Source organism: Lissotriton helveticus, chromosome 6, assembly GCF_964261635.1.
Source record: "Lissotriton helveticus chromosome 6, aLisHel1.1, whole genome shotgun sequence".
Taxonomy (NCBI): Eukaryota; Metazoa; Chordata; class Amphibia; order Caudata; family Salamandridae; genus Lissotriton; species Lissotriton helveticus.
Window position 1 is genome coordinate 718,123,891 of NC_136067.1, and position 27,255 is coordinate 718,151,145.

Sequence of the window (27,255 nt, forward strand, 5' to 3'; positions counted from 1 at the left end):
AATTGCCTATCTCAAAACCATCTGCTTTTGTAAAGGGGGTCACCTGGGTTTTTGGCCCCGTGCTCGACGGCCATCTAGGGAAACCCACCAAACCCACACATTTCTGAAAAGTAGACACCCGGGGGCTACCAAGGAGGTATGGCTTGCGTGGATCCCCCAACGTTCCCTTATCCAGAATCCCTTGCAAACCTCAATTTTAGCTGGAAAAATCATTTTTTTCACACATTTTTGTGTGGAAAAGTGTGGCATCACTGGGCTCGCACAATTTCCTACCACCCAGCGTTCCGCCAGGTCTCCCGATAAAAATGGTGCCTCACTTTTGTGGGAGGCCCTAGTACCCACGACAGGCAGGGCCCAACATATTTTGAGGCAACATCGACATTGCCAGGGGTCACGTTTGCAGAGTGGTGTAATGAGGGGGCGTGGCCTCCGGCCGCAAACCAGTTTTTAAAAAAAAAAATTTTTTAGGTAGGGGGCTATGTAGCCCCCTTCTTTTTCTAACTTATTTAGCCCTGGGGACCCCATCCCCCAGGGCCTTACCCCAATTTTTTATTAAAATTTTAAGAAAATTGGGAAGGGGGCCACGTGCCCCCCCTCCCAAGGCCATAATTTGCCCCGGGGACCCTATCCCCCGGGGCATGGCTCAATTTTTAAAAAATTATTATTTTGGAGGGGGGCTACCTTGCCCCCCTCCTGTGGCCAGTTGTGTCCCCGGGGACCCCGGGCCGTTTATTTTTTTTAAATATCTTTTTTTTGGAAGGGGCCACGTGGCCCCCCTCCCGAGCCACTGGTAGCCCAGAGGACCCCATCCCCCGGGGCTGGTCCTCACCATTGGGAACCGTGGGGGTGCCCAATCCCCCCACGGTCCTAGCCGGCTCCCCGCATCCTGCGGGAGCGAGCATTGCTTTTCCATATGGGGAGCAGCTAACATGCTGCTCCCCGTATGGAAAAGCAAACTGCTTTCCTATTTGGAAGAGAGAGCAGGTTTCCTGCTCTCTCTTCCTTATAGGAAAGCAGTTTGCAATGACAGGGTGGGAGCCACGAGTCTTCCGGCCTGTCATTGCAAACGGCAGTGTCCCGGGGGTGGGTACCCAGGGACACTGCAGGATCCGGCCCTGGGGGGTGGCGGTTCCCAGGGCCCTCGAGAGCTCCAGGAGGGGGGGCCACGTGGCCCCCCTCCCATCATTTGAAAAGCCCCGGGGGTGGTGGTCCCCCGGGCTTTCGGGTCCATAACTGATCCCCGAATTAAAAATGTATTGCCTTGGGGGGGGGTGGTGGTCCCCAGGGCTTTGGGGTCCATAACGGACCCCCAAATAACAAATGCTGTGCCCCGGGGAGGTGGCGGTCCCCGGGGCATGTGGGGGTGGGGCTCAAGCCCTCCCCACACAGGGTTTTTTTATTAAAAAAAAAAAGCCCCGGGGGCTGCGGGGGGCCAGTGAGCCCCTGCATATATTAACTAAGAGCCCCGGGGGTTGGCAGTCCCGGGGCAGTGTAGGGAGATTGGAACCCCCCACACCTTTTCTTAATAATGCCCCTGGGATTTGCCCCCCCACCGGGGGCAAATTACCATATTTACAGGGGGACCGCGTTTCTTTTTTTTTTTGCTATTGCTAGGATGTACGGCTCCAACGCGCATCACGCAATTAAAAAAAATTACATTTTTTTGGGGGGTCCTGGGAGTCCTTGTGGGAATCCCCTGAGCAGGCCTAGGGGGTCAGGGTGTGTCTACTCTGCCCCCTTTTTGCGTTTTCTGGCGTTTGTTTTTGGTTTCTTGTGCCTCGGTTCTACCGAGGCACAAGATGGCTGCCAACACTTTCTGATTTTGACAGTTGTCAGCCAATTAGCATTCAGCTCGTGCACGGCAGGGTGCTTGCAGGCTGCGCGTAGGGAACGCGGATAGATATGCAGATCCACCGCGCTGATAGATATATATGTGACTTTAACTTGTCATTTTCTCAGGATCTACTGAACGGATTTACACCAAATAAGCAAAAGGCACGAGTCTGAACTGAGGACTACCTCTTTGCCAAATTTGGTGTAATTCCGTTCAGCGGTTCGGGCTGTAGCCGTGGCTAAAGGTCCTATGGGAAATTGCAAGGGGAAACACGTTTTGGACCCCCCTTTTTTCTCGGCTCCCGCTTGACCAATCACCCTCAAACTTTCAGGGAAGGAGCAGAACTGAGCTGGCCAAAAGTTTGAAAACTTTACCGCACATTCATCAACCGGCGCCAAGGTTATTCCAAATAGAATGTTGCGGATTTCCTATGGATAATAGGTCCTAACTATAGCTACCTACTGGCGACCGCCAGTAGGTAATATACATATATATATATATATAGAGATATATTTGTTAATGTTTTTATTTGGTAAATAAATTGTTATATTTTATTGATAATCTCAATTTTTAATGTATTCATTTTTAATTATATTAGTAATGTCATTTTCACTATATATTTCTTAAAATACAGTTTTATATGTTTTTAATCTATAGTTAGTTGGGGTTTTTTGTTTTTTTATTTTTAATTTACAATTTGAAATAGTAAGTCTGAACCCTACAAAGTCCAACATTTTCCTCACAGTTGCTAAGGATGGAGCGGGAATAGTACATCTGACCCCTCAAAAATCCAACACTTTCCATACTGTTGCTCAGTTTGGAATGAGAACAGTACATGGGACCCCTCCAAAGTCCATTATTTTCCCTACTAATGCTTATGTTATCAATGGGATAGTTCATCTGACCCCTCCAAAGTCTAACACTTTTCCTGCTGTTGCTTAGGAGTAGTAAAGCTGACCCGTTCAAAGGCTAGCACTTTCTTTACTATTTCCAGGTTGGAGGTGTCAGGTTTATTATTCCCATTTCAAAGTCTAAAACTTTCCTAACTGTTGCTTAGGTTGGAGTGGGAATAGTAAATATGCCTCCTCCAAAGACCAACACTTTCATACTGTTGCTAGAGTTTAAATGGGAATAATAAGTCTGACCCCCTCAAAGTGTAACATTTTTTCCAAAGTAGTAATTATTTTTTTTTTTTTATTGATGGGTTTTGTTTTTTATTTTCATTTCAATACAATTATAATGGTCTTCTTTTTCATTTTTACATTTTAATAGTTTGGAGTTATGATTGTAATTATTTTTCTTTAAATTAAATCTGTTTTCATTCATCAATGTTTGTAATATATTTATATATTTTCTTCTGTAATTGTATTATATTTACATTTTTATTTTTTAACATATGGTATTTTATTTAATTTTAAAGGATATTTGTGTTAGCTCTTTTATATTGTATATGTTTTTTTTAAATATGTCCAAGTACTATGCAATGGCCCATAATATTTTGGTAGTCACTATTTTTGTAATTTACATAGTAAGTTTGTAAAGCCAATAGTTCTATCCTTGATATTTTTGGACTGTAGCTATTGTTGCAATATTATGCCATAGAAACACCTATGTATTAAAGTGTCCAATAGGTTAGCAGAAATTGAATTTGATTAGTCACAGAATTCATTAATAGCTTCCACTAGATTCCCCTGGGATTATATCTGGCCTAATGATTCTATTAAATGTCAGTGACAAGCATCATCTTGCTAAGGCATTGGGCTGTCCCAGGCCTCTAGCTAGTACAGTAGCAAGTAAAGTTGTGTTCTGAGTAATATAGAGCAATAGCTATACTATTCATGCAGTCAGTGCAGGTGTTTGGTTAGATTGCCTCACTGAAATACATAAGGGAAGGCACTTTTTATTTAATTCTCTGGATTTGTCCTGAAATACTGACCTTATTGGAGAAGGAAGTGGAGAGGGTATATAGGTAGGGCTGTAGTCGCATTACGAGTCTTATCAACCACACTGATGGTGGTGATCTATAAACTACAGGATACGGAAACTGCTTGTTGTTCTTGCTTTAGTGGTAGCTAAACAAAATATAGCATACCTGTATGGTGGCACAGTGGCTTCAACAGTTTAAGTGCATACAAAAGCAGAGAATGTTCAAGGAAATATGTTGGGATGGTTGGTGTCGCCATTCAGCTTCCACTAGATGAGTGTAAATTATGTTTGAGCTCTCTAACGAATACTGACACAACCTTTTGGACAGCCCACACTGCAAGACCTGTAACATGAAGAAATATTGTTTAGATGGAAATGCCAGTAATAGGAAATTCCCTTTAGCCTTTATAATTCAAAAAAGTAACTTCTAATCATTAACTTCATTTTCGAACAAGGAAGAACGAGATAATTTGCCTGCAACATGCTTCTACTTTCTTTAGTCGTTGTTGGATGGTTTAACAATTTTGATTAGGTCTGTTGACTCTTATGTATAGATACCTGTTAAATAAGTAATTTACAGTCAGAAACACTTTTTCAGGTGTTACTCTTATCTAACCCCAGATTCCTCACCTTTAGAATATCCCCAGGCACCAAAGTGGTGCCAGATATTTTTCAGCATAGCCCCTGCAGGTGGCATTGTGTGGCTCTTTGTCTACTCTGTTCTGCCCTGAAAATGACAGCTGGAGAAGTGCCACCCAAGTGGCTGACTCCTGTTTCTTTCTTGACAATGTCCTCGCCCTCAGACGGGGAGCCCAAAAACAGCTAGTTGTAGCAGCATGCAGATCTCTAATTTCACAGAACAAAGACAAGGACATGGGAGGGTGGTGAGGAATCGGAGGTTAGGTATAGTATCAACCAAAAAAAGCATTACCGAAGGTAAGCAACTTGTTCGTCTGATGGATACTTCTAATTGCAAATTTCTCTTTTAGTGTAGATACCAAAGCAGTACCTCCACTGGTGATGGATCTGTAGGATGGCCCAGACCAAAAAGCCCTGCAGACATAAACACCAAAATTTCCATCCTGCCGGACCTGACTGTCAAGGCAGAAGTGCTTCCTGATCGTATGCACTGAAGCCCATGTTGCAGCCTGACAAATATCCATAAGAAACAATCCCCGTGCCAAGCCAGTGGTTGCATCCTTGATGCTGATGGAATGGGCCCCTAGTCCTTCTGGAGGCTGCGTCTTGGCCAGAGCATAGCAGATCTTAATGGAGAGGACTATCCACCTGGACAAAGTTTTTTTCTGCACTGTCATGCCTTTCTTTGCCACAAAGAACGCCACAAAAAACTCAGCATTTTGGGGGGGTCTGGTCAATGGAGTCTCTCCTCCTTTGAAAATTGAGGTTGAGCAAAGAAGTTTGGAAGTGTGATGGATTGGCTGACAAGAAAGAGTGTTACAACCTTCAGTAGAGGGGATTCTCTAGTCCTAAGTACCAATTTGTCATGACAGAAGGTGGTGTAGGGCAGCTACACTGAGAGAGCCTGAAGCTCACCAATGTGATGAGCTAAGGTTATCGCAGCAAGAAATACTGTCAGCTCAAAAGGGGTGCACAGAAGAAAAAGTAAGGACCACATTAAGATGCCACTGTGGCATCATGAAGAGGTTAGGAGGAAACATATGAAGGAGGCCTTTAAGAAATTGCTACCCAATATGTGATTTGAACAAGACTGCTGGTTAGGTAAAGGCAGTAAGAGCATACAAATAATCTTTTACAATGTTCACTGCAGGTTCTTGCTGGGCCAAAGACAAAACAAACAACATTACATCTAACAATTTGTCCTGCCATGGGTCTATTTTATGGAGTCCACACCATGTCACGGACTTGTTCCAGCGTTCAGCATAAACAGACTTGATCGAAGTACACCTAACTGCAAGGGTGACATCTGCTTTGGGAGGAAGATCAAATACCGTCAACCGCTGCCACTTAATCTCTAAAAATGGAGGTATGCATTGCACAAGCCTAGGCAGAAGACCCTGCCACAACATAAGATCCTTCTGAAGTGGCAAGCTAATCAGAAGACAGATGCTCATGCCCAGACGTCCTGGCTAACACACTCTTCTGGCCCAATCTAGAGCCTCTAGGATGACCTGGGCCTGATTGTTTGTGATTTTTCGGAAGGCATACAGGACTCCTATGCTCCACTCTAGGCAAAAAGCACTTTAGAAAGATAGCGTTGTGGGGAACTTCAGTGCACAAAAGGTGCTAACATTGTGCATTCTTGGCTGTGGAAAAGAGACCGAGCCAAGTTCGGGTGTAACTGCCATTTGTGATCCCCTAGGAAACCCTGGCTGAGTTTGTCCACCTGGCTTTTAAAATTCCCACCAGGTGTTGAAAAATCAGGGAAATTCTGTGATGATTCAGCCAGCTTCAGAGGAACAAGACCTGCTCGCACAGGGCCAGGGACCCCACTCCGCCCTCTTTGTTGCAATAACACATGATGATGGTGTTGTCCGTGAAGACCTGAAACAGCCGTAGGAAGGCTCTCAGCATCAAGCAAATGACTCTCAATTCCAAAAGGGTGATGCGGAGACAAATATCCACTGAAGATCAGAATCCGCTGATCGCCACCTCTCCCAGATGACCACCCTACCCAGCAGCCATCACCTCTGAGTGGGGTAAGGAGAGGGATCTGCTGCTGGTCCAATGGAGGTAGATGAGCCACCACTGTAGATCTTACGCACTTTCCTTCAAAACTTGGATGGAATATGAGGTTTCCTTGGTGCTGGACCACTGAGGCTTCAGATCCCACTGTAGAGCTCACATATGCCATTTGGCATAGTCGACAAGCAAGATGCAGAAGTCCAATAGGTCGTAGTGCCACACTAACTGAGACCCAGGATGAAACATTGGGACCAGAGCCCAAATATACTTGGACTCGCTAGTCTGGGGAGAAGGTACAATACCTCATCGTACCCAGAATGGTTTAGATGAAAAGGAGACACTGCAAAGCAGTCCGGTGTGACATTGGCACATTTATAGTGGACCACAGTGATGTCAGAAGGTTCACCGTCAACTGGAGGTGGTCTACGGCTGTCTCTGTGGAGCCCGCCTTCAGCAGACAGTTGTCGAGGTAGGCGAAGAATGGTTTACCTAATCTCCAATGGTATGCTGGCCCACTACCATGACCTGCGTGAACAGTGGAGGGGCACAGGGGAGGCCGAAGTGGAGCAGGGCAAATGGAAAATGCTTGTGCCCACCTTGAACCACAATAAGTGCCTGTGGGTTGCAGGTTAGGAACTTGAAAATAAGCGTCCTGCAGGTCCACCACGATCATCCAGTCTCCTAGATGCAAGGCAGATAGAATGTGGGCCAGCCTGAGCATCTTGAATTTGTCCTCCTGCAGGAAGACATTCAAAAGCCAAAGATCTGAAATAGGTTGAAGGCATCTGCCTATTTCTGGCACTAGGAAATAACAGGAGTAGCACTAAGTCCTGATTTCCAAGACCAGGACTCTCTCTATGGCTCCTTTTGCCAAAAATCCTGAACTTCCTGCAGTAAGATAGACAAATGCTCCTCTGAAAGCCACTCTGATGTGATTGGAAGATGCGGTGGGTCAGAAAGGAATGACAGGGCATAGCTCAGTTGAACTATTTGGAGGACTCACCTGTCAGATTTTATGGCATGCCACCCCAGAAGGAAATTACTGATTCTGCCTCCGCTGTCGAGTACCACTTAAGTGTGGACAAAAGCAGTTTGGAGACTTGCGTGCTGGTAAGGGCAGTTGGAGGCTGCTGCCAAGGGGGCAGGGGACTGCGAAGTTTGCTGTCCTTGCAGGCTTGGACATTGCCTACTGGATCCCTGATCTCAACCCTGACAGGACTGGGATGCCTATTGCTAGTGTGGTGGGCCTTGGAGTTGCCTGTAAGCAAATGCCCTAGTGATACCACGAACGAGGAAAAACTGTTGATGATACTGCTTTCGAGGTGTGGAGAGATCAAGAGAGCGCGCTGTGGCTCTGCTTTAGTTGAAGTGCTCTAGAGTGGAATCAGCCCTTTCGACACATAGGCGAGACCCATCAAAAGGCATATACTGGTTGAGTGTCACCTGAGAAGTCCATGGAGTTCATCCACGCTTGGTGCTAGAGCACCACACTAGTCCCAACTGCTCTGTTTAAGTAGTCATTACTGTCCAATCCTAATCGAATTTTGTATTTGGCGGTGTCCTGGCCATCCTGAGTAGTTTGTGGCAGATTGGCACTTAATTCCTCCTGGACTGCTGGCAAGATCTCTGCAACCATGTCCCATAATGTGTGGGAGTACCTACCCAGTAAGAAGCTGGTGTTGCCTGACCCAACAGTGACGCTAGCCGATAATTCACAAATTACTCAATTCTGTTCAACTCCCTCGGAGGGAGGGGGTAGCGTAGGGAAGGAGTTTTAGAGTAGCCTTTTTGTTGGATGCATGAACAATCAGGCTCTCAGGAGTAGTATGCTGGCTCACGAAAGCAGGATCATCTGGAGCACGTCTGTGGTATCATGTTAACCATCTGTTCACGGGGGGGGGGGTGCGTGGCTAGCCGAGCTGCGACATGGCCGCTTTCTAGGCGAGCTCCGCCGGCCGGGATAAAAATCCTATAAAATCCTAACCCAGGTGTAGCTGGGACTGCGCTGATGCACGGTCCCTGACGGGGGAGACACCGGGACACGCAGCGGTGTGGTGTTTTTGAAGAGGACGGGTAAATCCTGCCTAAGTGGCGAGCGGCGGAACTGAGGAGCGGCTGGTCTGGTGGGGGCGGAGCTGGACGGGCGCCGGATTGCTCTGCAAATCGAGCCCGGTGCGGTTAAGGCCCATGCACCAAACGTCAGTGGCAGACAGATTCCAGACATAAACGACCTGGTGAGGTGCAGGGTACAAGCGGAGGGGACCGCGCTACTGCCCAGGACCTGTTGGGAGGTGGATTGGGCAACCCGTGTCCCCCTAATCGGACGATGCGATAGGCGCCATTTTGTGATATCCCCTGAGATAGTGGAGGTTGGTGCCCTGGACGCGGTGAAGTAGTCCCGACTCTGTCCTGTTGCAGCCGTATATAGCCGAATCTACCTTCAGGTGTGGGTGGACCGGGGAGCCGAATCCAACTGCGCTCGATCCCGCTCTTGAAGAGGCGACGCTAGGCAAAAGGCGCAGCGTGTGGGGATAAACTACAGCACATCCGTGATTGCCAGGGACGATACCAGACGCCACGCAAATACATCGACACGAGACATGCGAGTTGGTGCTATATTGATTTGGCGGAGATATGGATAATTGTGTATGCTGCACGATATGCTGGAGTCCTCCCTGAAAGGCCTTGAACACTGGAACTAGTGAAAGGGAAAACATTCTGTGTGGCGGAGCTGGGGCCCGGGCTGTCTTGGTGCGGAGCGCCTCGTGTACTGGTGGCCGAAGTGTAGTACACAGAGTCTGCAGATAGTGCGAGGGTGCACCAGTTGGCATTTTGAATCTGGCCTGAGTCACTGGTGCCATGGGGCAGAGGCGCTGTGCTGTGGGTCCTGTGGGCTGCCTTTTTTTTAGTACTCCTACATTGCGAGCGCCATGTAACCCGCACCCCTGAGGTGACTGTAAGTAAACTTTGCTGACGCTGGACAGTGCAACAAGCCTTGACCGGAACATGCATTAATGTGGCCACGTACACTAGTCTGTTGAGCGTGGGTCACGTATTCCGCTGCCGCAGCGCCACGATAGCAAGATCGGGGGAGAAGTGGTTTTTTGGAACTGGGCGCGCACTGGTCTGCCAGCACTGGACAGTATCTAGTGTGACATTGGGCTGGTCTACAGGTGGTTCCTGTCCACTGTGCTGAAGAAGGCACCAGTTGTGTGGGAACAAACGGACCCCACAGTATAACTTGGAGATTGCGAAGTCTGCGCAAAACTGTTTTAGGAGATATAGGTGTGTCGCACCCTGCAGTTTTGTACCATCATGGGTAAATCAGAAGCCAGACAACCGAAAATCACATTCGACAATAGGCGCTCGACCAAGCAGGCAGAAACGGGCGCTGGGACACAGAGTGGCTCAGATAAAGACATGCAATCCGGGACGTGGGTGAGGATTTGAAGTCCCTATTACTGGAGATGCGCACGAGCCTCCGCAGCATAGATACTAAACTGGACACACTCACTGCACAGTTGGAAAGTGTGAAAAAACAGGTGACAACACACGAAACAAAGCTGGACAGTCTGGAAAACAGACACACAGAGGTGCACGAATTTCAAACTGAAACTAAAGAACAACTCTTACAAATGGACAAACTACTGTGTGTAATTAGAGCAAAGAATGATGATTTGGAGGCGAGGTCGCGGCGGAACAACCTCCGCGTGACAGGCATTCCGGAGACCACGGCGATTTCCAAGATGGAGGACTTCATCTCGGACTTACTGCACAAACTTTTTGGCCCTCACTTGTCCAAAGTCTTTGTGGTAGAAAGGGCTCACAGTTCATTGGGTCCGAAAGCCCCCGTAGGGGGAACTCCCTGCCCTATACTGGCCAAGCTACTAAACTATCAAGATAGAGACATAATTCTGCGCCTGGCTAGGGAACGAGGGCAGATTACACACAAAGGTAACACCATATCCTTTTATCCAGACTTCACCCCGACTGTGCAGGCGGCGCATAGAGAATTCCTTCCAACCAAGCGCCTCTTGCTGCGGGCGAAGATTCCGTACTCTTTGCTATACCCTGCTAAACTAAAAGTACCCCACAATGGCACTACACATTACTTTACAGATGCCAAATTGGCTCTTAAATTTGCTAAACATGTTGTTGATAAAGCAGGTAGGAGGAGAGGAGAGAAGGAAACATGCCCTGATGACAGATTAAGTGACAATAATTGAGTTGATGCTTTGCCAAGGAATATTAATGTTGCGATGTTACATGATATAAGGTGCCTTATCTTGTTTCGCCTGCTTTGCGGTTTGGTCACTTGATCAGATGTCCCTGGTGCTCCACTGAGGGAACTAAGAAAGAAACTAGTAGATCTGTAACTAAGCCAGCAAATAGCCTAGACACACACCTCCCGGCCACCCTGTGAAAGCAGGGGAGTATGGGGAGTATGCCGGTTCCACCTCGCCCTCCTGGTAAAGTTCCCTATGTTCTATTTGTACATGCATAATGTTGTTGTTGGGAGGGGTATACTACGACCTGATTGGGGGGTTGGAGTGGGCGGTGGGTAGAATTTAAGGGTTAAAGGTATGTTTATGGACCAGTACAAAGAAGTCGCACAGATTATAAGGTTGTACTGAACTGTTTTTTATATGCAGAGGCTAGACATGATATTCACATGTGATTATAATTTATAGAAGCACGAATGAACACATTAAATATCCTAACATGGAAAGTAAGGGGATTAAATGATGGAAGAAAGGCTAGACTGGTACACGCCTATTTGACACGGCACAAGATAGATATCTGCTTTATGCAGGAAACACATCTCAACGCGATACCCTCGCAGCGGTTGATACTAATTACTCTAATTATGCAAGTGGAGTGGCCATACTTATAAAAAAAAAGGGTTAGATTGGAAGTGTGAATTTTCATATGCGGATCCAGAGGGAAGATTTGTTTTACTGAAGGGTAAACTGGGTGGTAGTGAGGTCACATTGGCAGCTGTATATGGTCCAAGCACTGACTCCCCGGACTTTTTCAGGCAGGTCTGGTCGAGGATTAGAGCACTGGGACGTCACACTGTATTATGGGGTGGCGATTTCAACGCTGTTCTAAATGATACTGCAGACAGACAGGGTATGGCCTGCCCGTTACCCCCCTAGGCAGGTGCAGTCTTGAAAGACATAATGTTAGATGGAGATTTGCTGGATATTTGGAGAATGCGTCATCCTGGGCTCAGGGAGGGGACATGCATTTCAGGTCACCTGGCGGCTACCTCAACACGCATTACTAGATGAGGCATTTAAGGAAGAAATACGATCGGATATTACAGACTATTTTACCTTAAACTCAGGATCAGTGGACACCGAAGCCATGCTTTGGGACGCATTTAAGGTTGTAATTAGGGGACAGTGCATAGCGCGACAGGCGGGTGTCCTTAGGGCCATTAGGGGCACCCTTGCGAAGCTAGAAAAACAGATTAAGGAATTAGAGGGACATTTCTATTGGAAATCGGACCCCGCAAATGCTGGGCGTCTGAAATCCAAATTACTAGAATATGAAGAAGAAGCGAACCGTGAGGTTAAGTTCCTTGGGAAACATGCTGAGGCGCGACGCTACGGTGAGGGCGACAGGCCAGGGCGCACATTAGCAGGTATGATCCGCAAGTCTCAAAGTGCCCTGTTCATACACGAGATAAGAGGAGTGAATGGAGCAGTGGTTCGAGGCCAATCGGAGGTGCTCAAGGAATTTCACGCTTTTTATTCCTCCTTATATTGCGCAAGTGAAACGTCGAACCCTGAGAATATGCTTGAATTTTTAGAATCTATCGACCGAATATGGTTCAATGACAATCATAGAACATATATGGACCTCCCAATTACAGTAGAGGATGTTGCACAAGTGATAAAAAGCTTACCACTAAATAAGGCCCCGGGACCAGATGGCCTAACAACGGCATTTTATAAAACATATACTGAAGAATTGGCCCCCCGACTACTTGCAGTGTATGGGGAGGCTCTGGAGGCAGGGATTTTGCCGCCGTCCATGAGGGAGGCGCTGATTATTACTCTGCTGAAACTAGATAAAAATGAAACGGAATTAGACTCTTACCGGCCATTATCTTTAATAAATGTTGACGTAAATATATATGCGAAATTGCTTGCAAATCGCCTCCAACCAATCCTCCCAATGATTGCTCTTCCCGATCAGTCGGGATTTATTCCAGGAAGGTAGACCTCGCATAATCTGAGCACCCTGTTCTCGGTGATACATTATCTGCACCCAAGGGTTCAGGCTTACCTCATGGGAACAGTCAAGCCCGAACGGCTGATAGCCAGAAACTGGTCCTAGGATGCTTGATTCCGGTCCAGGAAAGACATGGCTTGGCAGTTCGGGCTGGACTGTTCCCATGAGGCACAGGGTCAAGGCTGATTTGCATATGGCCATGTCTGAACTGGGGTGGTGTGGAGTGCAAAAAAAGATGGATTTAGGCCCAGATCTCTGTACTGGGGTGAATGTATGACATTGTTCTGCATTCTGTCCATCAATTGTTGTTTTTGCAGACCAACCCAAAGGGCAGGAGGAACCGGGAACCACCAGCACAACACCGCCGGACCACACAGAAAGCCCAAGCGGAAGCAGGAGGAAGCAGAACAGGCAGAGGGCCATGCAGCAGGAAAACAACCCGCAGCCAGGAGGGAGGGACCACAGAGGCAAGAGCACCCCAGAAACGCACCCCAACCAGAGAAGGAGTGGGGGGCACCCAAACAGACCCCCACCGGGAACAAGCCCAGGGAAGCGAGGGAGCAAGAAGCCAACAGACCCGCAGCCACAGGACCCCACACAGGCCCACAACATAGGGGAAACAAGCCCGGGAAGAGAACCGCCAGAAGGAGAACCCAGAAGGACCCAACCGGAAGCGCCAACAACTGCAGAACACCCCGCCAGGACACAAAAGAGAGCCCAAGCAAGGGACCAGAGCCCAAAAAGGAGCCCAACAGGCAGGAGCAAAAAGCCCCAGCAAACACCCAGCCAGGCACCCCCCAAGGGAACCAGATGAGACCAGAACAACCCAGGGAGCAAACACACCCGAGCGCAGATGGACCCAGAAGCCAACAGCACCCAGCAGACCCAGGAGGCCAGGCAGGCACCAAACCGGCCCGACCAAGCACAACCACCGAGTAGACAGTGGAACACGGGCACAGCACAGTAACCCCGAGAACAGGTGGCCCGACAGGACACGGCAGCAGCAAAGGCAGCCACGGCCAGACAGCAGCGGCAGGAACACCAGGGACCAAAGCCAAACCGCCACCGGAAACAAACCCCGGGGGGGGGGGCAAGGAAAGAAGAACAAGCGCCCAACCACACCAGCCAGAACCCCCCCCCCCCCGGTACCCCCAGGAGGCCAAAGCCAGGAACAAACGAGGCAGGCTAAGACCACGGCAGAACCAGGAGGGGCGCCCAGGAAACACCAGAAGCAAGCCAAAGGCAAGCACAGAGAGACCCAGTGCAGAAGCAACCAGACCACCGAAGCAACCCTAGCACACAGAAGGCCCCGGGACAAACACCCGAAGCCCCAGACCGGAGCAAAGGGAAGCCCAAAGCACCAGGAAGACCCAGGCGGGCCCCCAACCAAGGCAGCACGAGCAGCCCAAGCTCAGGCAGAGGGGACAGAGCACCCCAGAGAGCCCCAAGAAAGACACCCCCAAGCATTCATGAGAAGAACCTGGCACAGCCCAAGGGACGGGAGGAACAGAACCAGGAACCCAGAGCTCCAAATGCCAACCAACGACAACGAATCCAGGAAGCGGAGGCCAAAAACCAAGACACCAAAGCGGAGCAGAGGTCACAACAACCTGCCCGCAGCGGAGGCAAGGCCACCGACGGTGAAAACCACGGCAGGCCAACAGGAACCAGGGGAGCCAACAGGACCCCCCTCCCCCTCGCAGCGACTGAAGGAACAGGAACACCGACCCACCATCAGGCGGGGCCAGGGAACCGGAAGCAGAGGGGGAACAGAACGAACCCCCAACAGGCCCGCCGCCGAAGAAGGGAGGATCGACCCCAAAACAAGAGCAGCAGAGGGCAAGGCGCAAGCAAGTAGGCATGGAGACCCCAACCACACAGGGAATCCCCGGAGCAAGCAAAGGCAGAGCCAGCGAAAAAAGGAACCAGCCACCACAGAGGCAACAGGAACGGATGTATGACGTTACAACGCGAAATATTACAACGTACTCCGTTACAACGTATTTTTTACAACGCAGGATCTATTACATCGCATGCCTTTACAACGCATGACATTACATAGCAGATGCTATTACAACGCATAATTTCAAAAAGGGGGTGGTGATGGACAGAGTATCTGAGTTAATCAGAACACTCCTACCCAGTCAACAGATCAGGGCTTGATCCATCACCGTTTTTTAGCTCACTGCACCATCCCAGTTCAGAAAAAACGGTGTTGGATCTAGCCCTGATCTCTTGACTGGGTGAGAGTATTCTGCTTAATTCAGAGACTCTGTCCCTCACCACCCCTTGTTGTAATTATTTTTGTCCACCCTAAGCGTGGAAGGGTATACTCAGACATGAGTCCCTTGCTCATTGCACCATCAGGATTCAAGCAAGCCGGGCCGAAGACGGCTGTAATGCCAGAAACCGGTCCCCGGAAGCTTGTTTCCTTCCCAGTGTAAGAATTGGCTTTTGTAGTTTGGTTTGCCCTGTTCCCATCATGCACTGGGACAGGAACAGACTAATTTGCATACAGCCAGGTTCTGAAACTGGGATGGTGCAGTGAGCTAAAAAACGGTGTTGGATCTAGCCCTGATCTCTTGACTGGGTGAGAGTATTCTGCTTAATTCAGAGACTCTGTCCCTCACCACCCCTTGTCGTAATTACAACGCATGCCATTACAATGTAAGTATAGGTAAGTATATTATTATTTTTTTAAATGTAAGTAATTTAAATTTAATTAATTAAATAAATTAAATTATTTTTAAATAATTATGTAGTACATATATTACTTTAAGTTTATTTTTAAAAGAATTTTTAATAATAAAGAACTATTTTTAATAAATAATAAAATTATTAAAATTAATTTTTTTAATTAAAATAAAAGATTGTATTTTAAAACTAAACCCTAAAAAAAACCTGTAACCCAAACCCAGCCCTGAAACCTAAAAATACCCTTGTACCCCAAAACCCAAACCCAGTCCTGAAACCTAAAAATACCCCTGTACCCCAAAACCCAAACCTAGTCCTGAAATCTAAAAATACCCCTGTACCCCAAAACCCAAACCCAACCCTGAAGCCTAAAAATACCCCTGTACCCCAAAACCCAAACCCAACCCTGAAACCTAAAAATACCCCTGTACCCCAAAACCCAAACCCAACCCTGAAACCTAAAAATACCCCTGTACCCCAAAACCCAAACCCAACCCTGAAACCTAAAAATACCCCTGTTCCCCAAAACCCAAACCCAGCTCTGAAACCTAAAAATACCCTTGTACCCCAAAACCCAAACCCAGCCCTGAAACCTAAAAATACCCCTGTACCCCAAAACCCAAACCCAACCCTGAAACCTAAAAATACCCCTGTACCCCAAAACCCAAACCCAACCCTGAAACCTAAAAATACCCATGTTCCCCAAAACCCAAACCCAACCCTGAAACCTAAAAATACCCCTGTACCCCAAAACCCAAACCCAACACTGAAACCTAAAAATACCCCTATACCCCAAAACCCAACCCTGAAACCTAAAAATACCCCTGTACCCCAAAACCCAAACCCAACACTGAAACCTAAAAATACCCCTGTACCCCAAAACCCAAACCCAACCCTGAAACCTAAAAATACCCTTTTACCCCAAAACCCAAACCCAACCCTGAAACCTAAAAATACCCCTGTACCCCAAAACCCAAACCCAACCATGAAACCTAAAAATACCCCTGTACCCCAAAACCAAACCCAACCCTGAAACCTAAAAATACCCCTGTACCCCAAAACCCAAACCCAATATAAAAAACATAAATTAATATATTTATTTATTTTTAATGTTAAATAAAATAATTAAATGATGTTAAATAAAATATAAAATAAAATTATATACTTACTTATACTTACGTTGTAATGGCATGCGTTGTAATAGCATCTGCTATGTAATGTCATGCGTTGTAAAGGCATGCGATGTAATGGATCCAGCGTTGTAAAAGTTGCGTTGTAATAGAAGTGCGTTGTAAAAGTTGCGATGTAACGGCTGTTTCCCAACAGGAACCCACGTTAACCCCAGGCAGGCCACAAACAGAAGAGCGAAAGCCAACAGCACAGAGAATCAGCAAACAACTCACTGGTGAGGAAACCCCTCAACAGAGCCCGAAAGAAACTCACAGGCACGAGTGGCCAAGAGCAGGGGCACCACCCGAAGAAGCGCACCAAAGGGAGAAGACCCTCGGCATGCCCCAACCCAGAAAACAGATGAGAGCCGGGGCCGGCAAGGCAGCAGGCCAGGAACAGAAACCCGAACCACGCAGACCAAGAAGAGGAGCACAGGAACCACAGCGCCCGACCGCCCAGCACCAACCAGACACCCCCGCATCGCATGTGGGGGGGGGAGTGGACAGGGAGCCCCAGATATCACCAGGACGTCCGAGCGACCATAGGTACACAGAAGCATCCGCCACCTAGCCCACATAGGAAGCAAGCAGCGCGAGGCACCCAGAGGCAGCAGCAGGACACCCCAAAGGAAGATGGTACGAAGCACAGCGTGAAATCACGCACCACAAGCAAGAGCCCCCAGCACAAACCTCGGCACCGCCAGGAGGCACCTGACGCAGGAACATGGCACGGAACAGAAGGTCCGCCCACCACCACTCCAGGACAGACACCAGCAGGCCAACAGGGTCCTCCTGGAAGAAAAAAAGGGGGTGAAAACATCCAGAGCGGGGTCAATCAGCTCCACAAGGCCCCCATCGCAACCTGGTGGAAAAAAACATTACACACACTACTGTCCTCTCGTGACGTTGCAGGAAAGAAACATGGCACCCCAGCGCACGAGACCATAGCAGTACGATAGAAAAAAAGTGAAACATCATGCTTTCATAACATATGTATGCGTAAAGCGCCCGTTCACACCAGCGGCATCTTGGCGCTGAATAACAGATGAATCTTATTACCCAACACAATGGCACTTATATTATCAACCTCAAATAGATGAAAGGCTGAGTGGACCCGTAGGGAATCAAACCCGTGATCATGAGATGTAAGTCAGGTCCCTGAAGTGGATGCATCAGTCCACCACGCCACCAGACTCCGCTAAGGAGCAAGGAACCTGCAAAGGAGTCGAAAACATGGCAGCCAGTACAACAAAAACAAGCAGAAGACACAGCAGTCAAGCGAAGCCAAACATCGCACACCAACAACCGGCAATGAAATCAGGGCTGGGATCGCGGCAGATGTGCGGTTCCAAAGACAGCAGCTCCAGCCACCATTACACCCCAAACACAGTGCGGCGCAAGAACAGGCCACAGGAATGTTATGATTATAATACTTTCGTATCATTAGGTCATCAGCTGTAACTATCGCAGAGCACCCCACAGAAAGACGGGGATGGGAACATGCACAGGCCACGAGCACGCCGCCCGGTCCCAATGACGGCAGCACCAGCAATAACGGAACCACATTGCCAAATTGCAGCGCAAACCAAAAGAAACAAAAACCCCGCAAGCGGCACTCACCCGGAGTGGGGGCTAACCCCAGGAACAAGGCCCCCCACTCCAACAGCAAGAAAACCAGGACACCGGCAGGAGCACATCCAGCGAGGCACGCCTCCCCAGCCAGGCTCGGGAAGCCGAGCCCGCGACCCGGAAGCAACATCGGGAACTCCAGCCCCAGCCGCAAAGGACCGGGAGGTGCATGCAGAGCACATCAGAAACACCGGCTCCAAGAGAGACTGTCGCCCAGCAAGCCCGGCAGGCCAGGAGATAGTCCAGGGAACCCCACGCCCGTACAGCCAGGCAGCCGGGCAGGGGGTGAAGAAAGAGCACAGCCACTCCAGCCAAGCAGGAGCAGCACCAGCACACCAACCAGACTGTCGACAGACAGAAAAAAAGAACAGGAGGGCTGCTGGGTAAGTACTGCTTATATACTCCCGGGGGGAGGGGCAGTATTAGTGTCCCAGCATTCCTCTTGTTTTTTTCTGTCGGGAGATGGCCATCTCCACTTTGTTTATGAAGGTGTCGAGGACGGAGGGACCAGGGGGTAATGAGGCCGTCTCCTCTGTTGAAGGGCCAGGGGATAACCGAGTCCCTTGTCAGTGGAAGTGTCCAATTTACTGGCCTCTTTTAGGTCCAAATAAAAGTTATCATCATGATATTGAGAGGTGATTTCATTCCCATCATTTCCATCATCACCAAAAGCTGGTTTAACTTTAGCGAGAGTCTGATCGAAAAAGTTGTTAGAATGCTGGTGGATGGTTACAAAACAAAGGTGATGTTTTGTCAGAGTCAGAATGGACTGGGGATGAGGTTCAGACTGATTCTGTTTATAGTCAGACTGGATAATGGTATCGCTGTCTTCATCCGGCTTTGGCGGCATCTGAGCTCGTAGGAACCAGCATTGATTGTGGCACTAAACGCGGAGTTGGACCTGTACCCAAAATGGGTTCGGGAGACACAGTTGGCACCAAGGACAGTACAGCCAGTTGTAACGCGATTGGAGGCCTCCATTGGGCCTGAAAGAGCATCAGAGGGAGCAGGTTGAGTTCCAAAAATTTGCAAAATGGCTTCCTTGAACACCTCAATCTGTTGCAACTATGCACAGACTCAGAACTCGGGGTACTTTGGGATCAGCTTCAAAATCTTCTCCTCAGCAGACGACTGAAAGCAAGCCTGGGGGTCATATTTTCGTCCTTGCAGCTTCTTAGCGGTAGAGAGAGACAGCCATACCCGACTTGGATTTCTTATGTTTCTTCTTGAACTTTGATTTAACCAAAAGCTTGCACTATGACAATGACCCTGTTGCAGGAGCGGCCCAAAAGAACGGGAACTGGTCTGCGCTCCTAACTTTGAGCGGAAGCGGAACATATGTAATTTCCTGTGGTGTTCAGTGAAGTACAGCTTGACTTGGCTTTCGTGAGAAGCTCTTAAGGAGTCAAGAGTGCAGTTATTCTTCTTTGATACTGTTTTCAAAATCTTTTTAATTGGTTACTGCATTCTTACCAGGTCCTGCTGCTTTTGATAGTTATCGATTTGAAGGGCGATTTTATTTTCCAATTGTGGGGGAGAGGTGTTTTTATGAATTGAGGTTGTTGCTACTTTTTATGCTGTGATTGTTGTATTTTAAATTTGTTTGCACTTTGCTCTTTTTTTGTTGCCTATCCGACAGCTATTTTGATCTTTCTGTGGAGCAGAGCAGCTCTTGCGTTGACTTCATATGACCAACAGGGGATAAAAAGCGGGCTGATGAGTGGCTGCTCACTTTAATGCTGTTACACTCTTTTTCTTTTTACTGTTTTCAAAATCTTTTTCTTTGTTTACTACATTTTAACAGGATGCTGCTGCTTTTTGATAGTTATCGATTTGAGGGGGTATTTGATTGTCCTACTGTGACTCTGACCTGATTTAGTAGTGGCTACCCCTCCGCACTACACTATTGCTTGGTTTGATTGACCCCTTCGTAGTGGACGGGGAATGGCTATTATCTAAAAAAAGTTGATTAATTGCACTTTAGAGCCCACTAGCTTGATTTCACGTGACACCCATGAGGTGGCATAGGTTAGAATCAAAGCTAATAATACATTTTCTTTTTCGGGTCTCTTGGTCTACTGCCCCCCTGGCTTTCGTATTCAGTTTATCTAGGCATGGTACCAAGCACTGGAACCCCACATTGCCAACCCCAATTTTACTATTTTAGGTGATTTTAACTTCCACTTGGAAGATACGGGGTGCAGTAATTATGTCATGTGCTTAGAACTCATGAAGGATTTCGTTTTCTCTTAATTGGTTAACTCCTCTACCCATTTAGCAGGATATAAATTAGATGTGTTTTAGTCAATCACTCAGCTCTGGTGATGGAAGACCTTCTTCCGCTAAGTTGGAATGTTCAGTTCGGGGTAACCTTTAAAATCACTCTGCAAAAAGATATAGAACAGATGCAGTGCAAACCCATTTCGTATAAAAGGTAGCTTAAAGTCTCCTCAGAAGACATGGAATCTGCACTCAACAAGTCATAAGGGAGAAACTACAGTTTTCAGGACCCAATAGCAGATGATTTTAATCCTTGAATAATGACTGAAATCGTCAGACCGCCCCTATTGTAAATAAGACTGGTACCAGAACAAGAGTCCTCTTCTTGGTTCTTGGAGGAATTAAAAGACCTTAGATGACAGTGTTGGAGACAAAAACAGAGGTGGAGGGCAATCCTTACTTTGGACGAGATATATAAAACAAGCATTTGCAATGCAATAGGTCTCGCATTAGGAAAGTTTGAGCTATTGGTATTGTAAATGACAAATATTTTATTTATGTGTTGGTTTTGAAAATAGCGAAATTAATAGCTTTGTCATTTCCAATGCCAATAGTTTTAACTTTCGCAAATGTGACACCTTTAGGATTTTTTCATGCAATATGTGTTGTATTTACGTGACTTAGATGTATTGATATTACAAATAACAAAGTTACCTTCTTCTACAAAGTCCAGTTGTTCAGGGGTGTCGCCGTGCACTGCCCTGCCTTCATGTTCAGAGTCATATTTAAAGCTTTCTTCTTCATGCACGGGTTCCACAGAGGACATTGTAAAATGCAAGAACTGCTAGTGAAATGGAGGAGAGGCCAGGGGCCCTACATCGTGGTGCCTAATCGGAAGCCGCCCCCCTCGGGGAGAGCACCGGCACCCCGGGACCTCGCGTACCCCACGGAGCGGACGCTGCTGTGCCTGGAAGCAGTTATACCATACCAAGATGCAATCAGGACTAAAAGCACTTTTCTCCTCTCGAGATAAGTGACAGATGACAGCTAAGCATGATTCCATTTAAGCGATCCCATCTCTCTAATTTTTAAAGAGTTCACAGCATATTTTGAAAAGCATATCTGCACAACTACAACTGCATGCGCAGAGTACACATACAAAAATCACAAAAGGTGAAAAATGCGTAAAAGCTGGGGCCGGAGGTCTGCCGTGCTATGCATTTAAAAACGGAAGTAGTTACTAATTCTGAAATGTTTTTTTTTTTTTTTAAATAGACACCACACAGTGGGTACTGTTCAACCCGAGTGTTGATAAAATGCTGGTCTTGTTTTGAGCAGACATGACCCGCGTTTTTCCCGGGGCAGGTTTGTATCGCTGCTGCTGCCCACGTGTGCCTGCTTCCGCCTGTCTGTTCCCATCACTTGTTCTTTACAAAGACTGCTGAGATATGCCTGTTGGCCATGTTTGTCACGAGCTCATGTGAAACAGGAACTATACGTACGTTGTCGGTGTTCTCTTTCTGGTATAAGAAAGAAAATAAGCTGCGCTTTCACGTGGCCATATCGGCGCTACATGCGCCCTGTTCGCCGTTTGAATTCCTAAGGCACGCACCCGTGCCGATTTCCTATGGAATGTGCCAAACTCACAAACAGCCGCTTTACACATCAGCCCCATAGCCCTTTAAGCATGCCGAAGCCACAGAAAGGTGAAACCCCGCAAAATTCACACGTCTACAAGTTACAGGGGGGAGGTGCCGTCAAGGCGTGCATGGCAGCGTGGATGTGCCAGGCACTGCACAGATGTAGGCTAACCCCAAGGGTAGCGCCTGAAATACCCTCAGACAGCAGAGCACGCCCAGGAAGGCCGGCGGAAGTAGGAAAGCAAGCACGAGTTAAATGTCAGGCACCCGTGGCCCAGACAGTGCAACCAAAAACACTGCAGCACTGCACACAAATCCCACCAACAAATGGGGCTTTGGAGCCAGAATTAACAACAACAATCTGTGTCTTGCAATATTAATGTATAATTGTTGCATTCGCCGTTTGCAGAGGCTTTGAGCAACTAGGGTTTCAAATTACGGAGCTAAGCAGAGCAAATGTATAACAAATCACCAATTTTGCACATTAAATACAAGTTGTGCTATCCAAAGAGCACGTTTTTTTTAAAGTTTTCGTCACAAACCTTCCACAAATCTTTTCCATCTATCACCCCTCCTCCCCTACATACTCTCTCTTCACATTTCTGCTTAAAGGTACAAGACAGGAGCTTAGCGCCTCCTTACCCAGATAGCGTCGCATGTCTAGGAGGAGCTGCGGCGGTCCACCGTTGAGCTGGAAGAAAAGCGAGCCCAGGCAGAAGAGCAGTAGGGTTCCCATGCAGAAGCCATAACCCGGAGCGAGAACTGCAGGCACGCCGCGGAGAGCCAGCCCTTCCTGGCTGCCCCGTGCTGCTGGTGCCGCTGCTGGTGGTGGTGGTGCGGGGCATGTTCCTTGTGGTTACTGCTGCTGCCTCCGCCGCTTTTACTGCTCGAGTTGCTGCTCTTCATTATATCTGGTCCTGGCACAGACCGGCAGGAAGAGGGCATCGAGCCGCCTGCGAAAGCACAGAGCCCCCGTCCTGCTCATTGGAAAAGTTGGGCAGGCTGGTTCTTAGGAGACTTTCGTGCCCATGGTCCGTGCGCCAGGGCTCTCGGCTCGCCCCTGCAGCCTCTCACCCACAGGCTGGGCGGAAGTCAGGCAGCCCTCCTCGAGACAGAGGCGGGGCCTGACCAGAAGCAGGAAGTCGAGCGCGACCGGAGCTTCCCAGGAGGCAGGCTGCAATGGCTGGCGCAAGGCTCCGGAGCAGAGAGAGAAGAGCCCTGCGTGCAGCCGGCGTCCGCCCGGGAAGCCAAGGAGCGGAGTGCCAGTGTCCCTGTGCCCATTAACGCCGGAGGGAGCAGCCCCGGAGCGGGACCTGGCTGGGCACGTTGTCTCCCCAGAAGAGTCCTGCGGAGGCGAAGTCCCGGTGAGTGGGGCTCCGTGCTTGCGTTTCTGGGGACAGGAGGTACTCGGGGCATGTTGAGGGCTGCGGGGGCCATGGTATTTGGAGTCCCCAGTGTGGGACTCCAACGATAGTGCCGGCATCGCTCCAGAGCCCACGAGGCTCCCCAGGGGCACTGGCTCGAAAGCGAAACTGACGACGCACACACAGCAAGTAGCTAGGAGCGCGCTCCCGCGGTGAAAACTGGAAACGAAAAGCGCGTGGCACATTGCTGTCCACATTCCCAAATACGGGCAACATTAGTTGTCTTGCTGACAGCTTTCAATGCTTTCGCATTGAAAGCTAGGTCAGCTCGACCTAAACAAAGAGTTGATTCTCGTGTACTAACGTGCCATTATAGCTGCCAAGTTTTCTTATTTTATTGATAAAATAAGATCTGCAACCTGTACTCCCAATGAACTTTTTAAAATGGTTAAAAATCTTTCTACTCATGTTCAGCAGTCTGTGGAAAACGCACAAGGTTTTTTTTTAACAACATCGCTGTTTATTTTAGAGATGAGATCTTGAAGATATTCTCCGATTTTAATGTAAATGAGGATAGTCCGCCCTCATAGGACAAGATGAGGATTTGATTGACCGGGTTTCTACTGCTATGATGTCCTCTTTCCCTCATATATCTCACTTAAAAGTAAAAAAATCTTCTCATGCACATGACACTTGGTTCACCTAATGACCCATGTCCTCCTGAAATCTTACAACTGGTACCGGATCATATTGCTGGCTTTCTTAAAAAGATCTATAATCAGATACTTATAACAGGAGTATTTCCCAACTCTAGAAGGAGGCCATAGTTATCCCCTCAAAAAAAAAAACATCGGGGATCTTGACGACCTAAAAAAATCGTTGTCCTATTTCTCTCATAAATGCGGCAGCTAATATATTTTTTTAATACATTATCCAAGAATTAGCCGAGCACCTTACCACCCAAGACCTTCCTGGCCCTTCTCAGAAAGGTCATGGTACTGCAATGACTTTGGTGGTTGCTGCTGATTCAATTCGTTGCTAGCTGGATCAAGGAGGTTAGTTCATTCTAGTAATGCTGAACCTATCAACAGCATTTGATATGGTGTCTCCGTCGTGCTTGGTTTAAAGACTGAGCCAGGCGGGGTTAAGAGACACCGCTTTGACCCTTTTGGAGTCTTTTCTGACTAACAGGACCCATACCATTAGTTGTCGGATTTTCAGGGCAGAACTATTCCATCTCCCCTGCAGTGTTTCGCATGCATCTTCCCTCCGTTCCAACCTGTTTAATGTATATGTCGCCCCCTTGGCTAAGCTGGTGCGGTCATTTGGTTTGCAGGTATGTCCTATGCGGACGATACCCAAATCATTGTATCCATTTCAGATGACATGCCGCTAGTTGCAGAAAAGTTAAAATGTTGTATGACTGAAATGAACATCTGGATGAATGAGAACTGGCTGAAACTTAATATCGAAAAAATTTAGATTTTGATCTTTGGGGTATAGACTTCTCTATGGTCAAAACTTTGGTGGCCAGAGTCATGCGGCCCCCACCTTTTCCGGTTGTCTCAGCAAAAAACCTAGGGGTAATCTTTGACAATACCCTTACTTTCAACATTCAGGTTAAGAGCTGAGTTCTTGCTTTTTCATTATTAAAAATTTGAAAAAGGTTTTTCCCTTCATACCACTTGACCTCAGAGTTGCAGTGGTTATTGTGCGAATTACTTTTCTACTTGACTACTGCAATGCCTTGTATTTAAACATTAACAAGTCCTCGCTGAATAAACGTCATTCAGAATGCGTTAGTATTACTGGTTCTGAATGTACCTAAATGTCTGTCAGTCATGGTGGGTTTGCATTACCTTTACTGGCTGCCAGTCAGGAAGCGTGTGACCTTTAAGGCTCTTTTTCTGGTTCATGCGCTCTCCACCATCAGGGGCTCAAGCCCCTGAGAACTGCTTTTCATTGGTACATCTCTAGGAGACAGCTTCTCTTAAAATGGTGATCATACCTAGATTTCGGAAGACCAGGTGGGGTGATCGCTCTTTCTCAGTTGCAGTTGCTAAACTGTGGAACACGCTACCCACCCACATTGCAGTTTAACCTTTCATGTAGCCTTCCGTAGGCAATTGAAAACATGGCTTTTCTCCCTCCCGTGATTGTAGCATTTCTGGTATCTTTTCTCTGCAGTTGTCTACTCACCAGTGCTAGCGCTTTGACACTTTTAGGTATATATTATAAATACAAATACCTGGCGATCCCAGATTTCCTTTGGGTACATACGGGCACACTCCTTACATGACTTGGAGTTGTGGACTAAAGCCAAACACCAGAAAGACACCTTGTGGGTCTCTGTCACAGACATCTGTTTGCGACAGTCCCCTACAAGGTTTAAACCCTGTAGTTTTAGGAGGGGGCATGTTTCCCTACCCCTTGAGAAACATTTTGAAAAAATAACTTGTCAACTGATAAGAAAAAGTTAGGAGATAGCTCTAGATTCACGTAGAAAAGCACAGATAGAAAGGAACTGATATCAGTGCATTTTGGTGGCGCTTATGTCGCTCCATCCCACATTTCCAGGGTGGAACAGAGTTTACGCCAATATATGATGGAACCTACCGGTGCGGAGGCTATGCTGAAAAATATTCCGGATCCAGTCTGGTACCGGGGGGTATTCTCAAGGTGAGGAATATGCTGTTAGAAGTAACCATCACAAATGTGCATATGAATAACACATGACTGTTAACTCACCTAGCATCTTAAATGGGAAGATCACACCTATGTTACAAAGGGTAGGTTGCGGTGGAATCCCAAAGAAAATGGAAACTTTTTTGTAAACAAAAGTGTTAAAATTAACAAAGTATGTTGTTTGTTCTAAACTAGACATGTTCAACTTCAGTGAACGTGGAACCCCATTGGACACAGTCTATCTGTCAAAATTTCCTCTATTATGTTCTGGCAGTCTGCCACGAGGAATGTCTCCCATAAACTGGAATCCTAAAATAAGTTCCAAAGTATAAGCAGCAGAAGTGGTGTTTATTGTAAAGATCGTAATATAAATCATCCCAATTAACTGCGTTTCATGTGTGGTTGGAACCTGTGTACTCATTTATGACAGATATTGGTTTTATATGACCCGTCATTTTTTCATTCCCTCTCAGGTTTTGGAAATGCCAAATGCCTCTAAATTTGCAGCTTGCCAACTTTGGAGTGCGGGGTAGCCTCCATAATTGAGCAAAAGGGCCATTCGTGCCAATTCTGAAATGAAGGTTTTATTAAACTTCAGTGGAACTGCAGTGAGTCTATGTAGCCTTATTGTGTGAAAAATGAGCCATTGCTGTATGAATGTCTGTGCCTAGAATAACATGTTTGCACAGTTACATTGTACTTCGTAAGACGAGCAAACACCAGAATCGCAAATGAACCTTCCATTTTGTTTTGCATGTTAACACAGCTCTCACCAAGGTATGATCTAGAACAGAACTATCCAAAGACGTTTTTTAGTTTTCTGTTTTAATATTTTGGCTCAGCCATAGGTTAAATATATTTCAGATCCTGCTAAAAATATTCCTTGTGTTTTTAACGAGTCCTTTCCCTTTAACATCTTTAAGGTCAGTTCATATTGTTTTGCTTTAACTTGAAAAAAGATACACTTAGGTTTTTGCTTTGAAGTTCCCTAACAATTGCAATATATTATCAATTAATTTCTTATGTTTGGCAAACTAAATTGTGTGACTCCAGTATGGCACATACATTAATATGTATATGTTGTAATTCAGCGTTCTGGCTTTCAGGCTTCATTCCTTAGTTAGTTCAGGTTTATTTCTGTGCTAACCCAAACTGCAAATATGCTTTTGCGTTAGCACACATAGCAC

At 47.3% G+C, this 27,255-nt stretch overlaps 1 protein-coding gene across 4 annotated transcripts in view; it reads left to right on the forward strand.

Annotated features, from left to right (window-relative positions):
• Positions 1–27,255, forward strand: part of USP45 (ubiquitin specific peptidase 45) — a 1,947,146-nt gene that overhangs the window by 1,380,099 nt on the left and 539,792 nt on the right. The gene's annotated exons all lie outside the window — the stretch shown is intronic.